This window comes from Nanorana parkeri, unplaced genomic scaffold (assembly GCF_000935625.1).
Source record: "Nanorana parkeri isolate BGI_ZX_2015 unplaced genomic scaffold, ASM93562v1 scaffold334, whole genome shotgun sequence".
Lineage (NCBI taxonomy): Eukaryota > Metazoa > Chordata > Amphibia > Anura > Dicroglossidae > Nanorana > Nanorana parkeri.
The window spans coordinates 170,504-177,096 of record NW_017306602.1 but is presented as its reverse complement, the minus strand read 5'-3'; the positions used below and the strand labels follow the sequence as shown (position 1 = coordinate 177,096).

The 6,593-nt window shown below is 41.8% G+C and overlaps 1 protein-coding gene across 1 annotated transcript in view; it reads right to left on the bottom strand.

Moving 5' to 3' along the window:
* Window positions 1–6,593, bottom strand: part of GALNT9 (polypeptide N-acetylgalactosaminyltransferase 9) — a 143,654-nt gene that overhangs the window by 6,199 nt on the left and 130,862 nt on the right. The window lies entirely within an intron of this gene.

Sequence of the window (6,593 nt, the reverse complement as noted above, 5' to 3'; positions counted from 1 at the left end):
TATATATACACATATATCTATATAGATAGAGATATATAGAGATATATATCTCTATCTATATAGATATATGTATGTGTGTATGTGTGTGTGTAATTGCTGCTAATAATGCTCTGTTAATTTCTCTCCCAGTTCTCATTTCTGTGTCATTTTCTAAAATTGTTATAGTTTTTTTTTGCTGGGGATAATATGAGAGTTTTGAAGACACGTACATCAATGGAGAAGCATTAAAACAGGGTTAAATGTCTGTCTTGGTTTAACTTCAGAAGATCCTTTTCTTGACCCAATAACAATAGTCCCAAAGACAGTAAGGGGTCTATTTATAAACAATTTGCAGAAGCATTGGCCCAAAACTCTGTGATGTTCATTCTGTTCAATGTTCAAATGGATGCACAAAATAAATGTTCTAGTTTGTTTTCTTATGTGGTATTACAAGATGACATTCGAAAAATACATTTGTCCTATAAAGAAAATATATCAGATTGTTCAGCTCAGCATCACCCCATTCACTAAGCTAAGGGACAATTCTCTTGCACAGTAAAAACTCACTTTGCTAAGTGAACTGCCTATATGCCATTAGTTAATTGACTCAGCTAGCTGTGTCTACATTTTGTGGGCCTCAGTTTCTTTAGGGAACCTTGAGCCACAATAATGTTCTTCTTTGTTGTTGTTCAAAATGAATTTCATACATAAAACCGTTATGCATTGCTAAGCCCTTAATAGAAATCAGAAGGATGTTACCCGCCATCTTTTAATTTATGTAGCTATGAGGTAGGGATGCACCGATACTAGTATCGGTGCCAATACCGAGTATTTGGGCGAGTACTTGTACCTTCCCCGTTACCGGAACTTCCAATCAAGGGAAGATTTCTTCTGACTGACAGTGCTGCAGGGGAACATGGAGCCGGATTCCCGGCCAATCAGGAACCCGGGCGGCGGCATCACCTGCATCCTGATTGCTCGGGAAGCCGGCTCCATGCTAGCGGAAGTACTGGTATCGGTACTCGAAAGATAAATATCAGTACTCATACTCGATGCCGAAAAACCAGAATCGGTGCATCCCTACTATGAAATCTAGCTGATGGCAATAGCGTGGTGCCAGGTTTAAAATGTATTTCTCTTAACACTTTGTTCCTTCACTATATTCCAATGATAAAATAATGGAATAAATCCTACAACACAGATCTAATGTTCTTGCTGCCACCATGTTTATTTTTATAGTCCTTCTAAGATTGTTAACATCATGATGTTCAATCCCTTGGAGATATTGGGTTTAGGGGATTCCTATCACTGTTTTCGTGGTATTCCATGTAAATCACACATAATGTTACTATTAGAATTTGATTTGCTTTTTATTTTCAGCATAATGGAATCATAACTATCATATAGACCCTACAGTATATTTCTAGAAGGGATTCAGCCTCAGCTGGTACACTTCTGTTCTCTATCTGCCTGTGCTGCTGTAGGATAACTGTCCATTTCTGGCATGTATTGTGAACTACTGATCTCCCAAGTTCCTGGCAGTAAGGAATAACTAGAATAGCAGGAACCACTACACAGGCACATTGTAATGTAATAGCAATGGTCAATTTGTGAAGTCATGCACAGCTGAGACACTTGATTAGTGTTGAGTGAACCAAGCAAAGTTCTGTTTCCTGGAAGTTCACCAAACACTTGAAACAATCTGTGAACCTCGAAGAGTGATGTTCCCCCAAACTTCTTACCACACCTTTATCTTTGGTAAAGTCTCCTTGTATGTTACCCTACCAATGGGGGCATATGCTTTCTGTCAACAAGGCCACATGCCCAGATAAGAGTCTGGAATGGATTTTAGGGGAGACCCCACACTTTCTTTTGTTTTATTTGCCTGAAGCAGGTGAAATCTGCCCATTTAATTTGCATGTTCAGCGATCCTCTAACAACTTGGGTTTGGTTCTAACTGATGGCCAACCCAAGCTTAAAGTTCATCCCTACTCTTGATCACTGTAAAGAAATTATTCCATAGCAAAAATAACACATAACATACAGTATATACTTTAATCTGTAATTTCTACGCTGAACTCTAGGCAAACAGCTAAATAAGCAGATGAAACACGTGCAAGGGAGGTGTTTTGCCTTACAAAGAATTTGTATTTACTTAACACAGCGCTGTCACCCCACACAGCCCTTTCTGGCAAGGTAGGAGACCTGATTTTTTTTGCTGCTGTTCAGTAACATTCATCTCAGGGGCGTCCCGAGGCTGGGTGACACCCGGAGCGGTAACCGAGTGTCACCTTATGCACGTCATTCTGATACCTGCGAGTGGCCATCTTGGTGATGGCCGCCTGCAGAGAGAGGAGGGGACAGTCACCTGGTGGGATAAGGTATGCCGCCGGGTCCCCTCCTCTCCCCTGATACTGTCGGGCGTTCTGTCCATGACCGAGCACCCGACTTTTCAGAGGGGGGTGACACCAAAATGACCGTGAGTCATTTTGGTGTCACCCCTCCAATGGTGTCACCCGGGTGCGGGCCGAACCCCACTTGTGACGCCACTGATTCATCTCTCTTCTTTCTGTCACTTTATGCTCTCCTATCAGCATACTCCATGCACTGTATTACACCTGATTGTCTCCTTGTGCTGTTTATCCCTCCCCCTCTCTGAGCTCTGCTGTATAGGCTGCACTGTGGACTGCAAGGGGCTAATATTACACCACAAACAGTTACTTACAAAGCTTGCATTTAAAAAAAAATATTTTTTATGTATTAATCTTTAAAGAGCTGCATTAAATTGAGCCTTTCATAACTGCCTGGAGTTGATCTTCAAACAAACCAGAGCAGCAATACAGAGGTAATCAATTACAAGCTTTTTGAAGTAATGGTACTCTATAGGCTTAATTTTGGAGTAAATGGTCAAGCTTCAGTAAACCAAGTGTGTAAAGTAATACAAACCCTGCTGTTGCTTATCAGGGGGCCAAAGTGGTGCACATAATTATGCAAATGTCATATGTTTCCCAGAAAAGCCATTTGAAAAACTGATTGAATGATGAAAGCACTAATTTTAATTTATGAATAATTACTTAACCAAGCAGGGCATACGACTGTGATCTTAGGTTCATTTCCTCTTTTACTTTAATGAATAAGTGTAACCAGAGGCGTATCTACAGATAATAGCACCTATGGCAAGCACTGAAATTGCACCCCTTTCCATAAACTGACATTCATATTTTAGATAAATGTATCATAATATCAACTCAATAATATAAGTCAAACTCACATCGGAGTCCCTCCTTACATCAGGGTCTCCAGAACTCCCCTTGTATCAGAGTTCCCAGAGCTCCCCCTTACATGCGAGTTCCCACATCTTCACCTTAAATCAAACTCTGTAAAGGGGGATTGCGATGTAAGGGGAGACTCAGTGCCCAGAGTCCCACCTTACATCAGAGTCCCCCCTTGCATCAGAGTCCCTCCTTACATCAGACACTGATATGAGGGGGGGGATCAGTGTCCAGAGTCCCCCCTTTTATCAGGGTAACCAGAGTTACCCTGAGCAACCCCATTTACATCCGAGTCCCAAGGACTCGGATGTAAGGGTGGACTCTGATGTATTGCGGGACTCTGATGTAAGGGGGAATTTGGGGACTCTGATGTAACTGGGGACACTGGAGACTTACATCAGACTTTCCAGAGTTCCCCCTTATTTGTCCCTTGCAGACAGTAGCTTACTTGGTGGTGATGGGTGGCTGACTGAGGAGGGCGAGCAAACAACCATCAGTGGGGTCATTTAACCCACTGTAAGCTCCCACTGTCATTACCCCTGTTGCTTGTTAGTTAAACTGCCAGGCAGTCTGCTGTCTCTGTAGCTCAGTGAACTTTCGCTGACCCTCAGAGCAGCACCCACCTTCAAGTGGCACCCAGAGTGCCATATGCGCCATGCCCTGGATACACCACTAAGTGTAACTGTTCCATTTATACAGTATAGTATAGGGATGCCGAGCAAAGTAGCAGTATAATCTCTTAATTCTTCTTTTACTTTCCCAGGTCCTTTAAAGGAAGCCATCATAGTCACAAGTCATTGTAAGGATTTCTCTGTTTATATACAACTTGTCTGCATCTGCATTGTAACTGCAGACAAGAGGATGGAATAAGGAAGGAATCTGCTTTACAACCTGTTTGATTCAATGTCTCCACTGCCAGGCGACATAAATGATTATTTCTGTGCACTCGCAGTCACTGAAGATCACAGACTAAGCTGACAGAGCCTGTCTAAGGTTATTTAAGCACTACCTATCCTTCAATCACATGTCATTCCAGGTGACCAAATGTGGAAAGTAGAATGCGCATCTAGAGGGTTCCCTGATTTGCAGACAACTGCTCACTACATTGTAGCTCTCAACATTTTAACTTATACAGGTGCTACTTGCTTTTAGCAGTTTGTGATCTTCAATGTCTGTCTGAATGCTGTGCAGCACAGAAATCATAATTTAGGGCTCCTGGATTAAATATATTGAATTAAAAAAGTAAGATCAGGGACCTTATATATGTCTGATGTTTCAGTGCAGATACATCACAAGCTAAATACAAACAGTACAAAATGAATGCTAGCCTGGGCCTGCCATGGCATCTCTCAAAGCAGAGGGAAAGAAAACACATATGTATTATGTTGTATCTGCAAAGTAGTTTGGTATACCTAAACATATTAAAGACCTGAGAAAGGGGCCCCTTTGTGCCCTTACTTTGGTACTTCGGTAACTAAGGCTTAAACTTTTGTTTTTCTAACATATTCTGCTTATTTTAGTCATCCTTCATTTTTATGGTTAGCTAAATCAAATATTATTCAGAATGCTATAGGGACACGTACTCTAAAATTAGCTAGTTTTTGATCTTTTATAATACACCCAACCCCAGGCCAAAAGATACAACTGCCAATTGTCATCTGCATGTTTTTTTTTCTAACATAGCAAATAAAGAAGAACAATCTAAAACATGCTTTTAACATATGCTACTGATTTATGCTTTGTGGGTGGATGGAAACAGACAGCACAAAGCTGGACTGCTCAAGCAATGTGTAGAGACCAGGATCTTAAGGAAATCTGGGCTCAAGAACAAGTGGAGTGGATCAATCAAGATAAATGAGTCACTGGCTGACTGAGCCATGTGCTCAAGAAGGGATTATGGTGGAAGTCTAGAGTGTACTTGGTCACTCTGGCCTGAAAGGCATTTTTTTACCTATACTTCAAAATTCTGCTTTGACATCCTTTCCTATAATAGTTTATCTCTGAGATACAGAATAAGGCTTTGCTAAATTTGAAACATGTTAATGTTGTTAGTCAATCATCTACCAATTAACCATAGGTCAAATCAATTAAGTTATCATATCAGATTTGTGGAACCATGTTCAGACCGTCAGTTGGGTACTTGGTGGATGTTTCTGGTACACACTAATCACTCCCTGTTATTTGGGAAAGAAAAGTTGTTTTGAAAACCATTATTTAATTTGATGAAATTCTTAGCTAATTATCAGATAAACATCAATCTGGGCTGTGTTAAAATGTACATAAACTAACTAGTCTGTGATTGGTGACTTTGCAGTACATGTTTTACACAGGGGCTGAGTAAACCCCTTACAGATCTTTTCTGATTGGTTGCATTATGCTTAATATTAGTATTTGCATAGTCACTAAACCTACACACAAAAATGGCTTAGCTTATGTTTTTTTTATTTATAATACATTTTTATTGCAAGATAATAAAAAGAAAACATAGGAAGCACAAGACAAGTATACATATAAGAAGTAGGACAGTGAGTAAATCACAACATGTGCATCAGGATCAAAAGCTTAAGCCATAACACATTTCCCAGAATCGTTCTCTGATGCACGGGAAGGGAAAGGAAGGTGAGGTATGGGTATGGGGAATTTGGTTGAGTAGGGAAGGGAAAGGGGGGGGGGTTGGGGCAAGATGAGAAGACGGAAGGGGAGTAGGACCATTTCCAATATAGCATTGGGTGTCATTTCAGTTGAGCATATAAAATAGAAAATAGAGGACCCAGCAGTGCATATACTACTCTGTAGAACCATTATGTCTTTGATACACTGGCGGAACTACCAGGGTCGCAGCAGTCGCAAACGCAACCGCCAGTTGGGGGGGCCAGGGAGAAAGAGAGCCAGCAGATCCCTCAAGCTGCCCACAACGTTCGTGGCCATGGGTTGCTTGGTGGCGTGTGTGCGCTGATGTTCAGGAGCCCTGTTGTAATTGCTGTAACGTAAGGCCAGTGAGAAGCCTTAGGAGCCCTATGCCCACACGGTGCATGTGCTAGGGTGCATGACGAACTGGCGCTGTGCAGAGGAGACAGACGCCGCTGGAGAGGTATAGCGTCCTGCGACCAGGACAACCAGCGGCGCCTCTTTTAGCTCTCTCCAACTTGACACTGTGGCGCCCCTTCTAGCTCCCCTCTCTCAGTGACAGCGGCAAAATTCTCCCGGTACAGAAACCCACTCTTTTCTTCGTGATTTTCTGCCTTTTCTCCATCTAGAATGTGAGTCCTGTTATGACTATTTCTTCAACGTTGCATCTTCTTTTTTTTCACTGTCTGTGTACGACCCCCTCCCACTGAAACC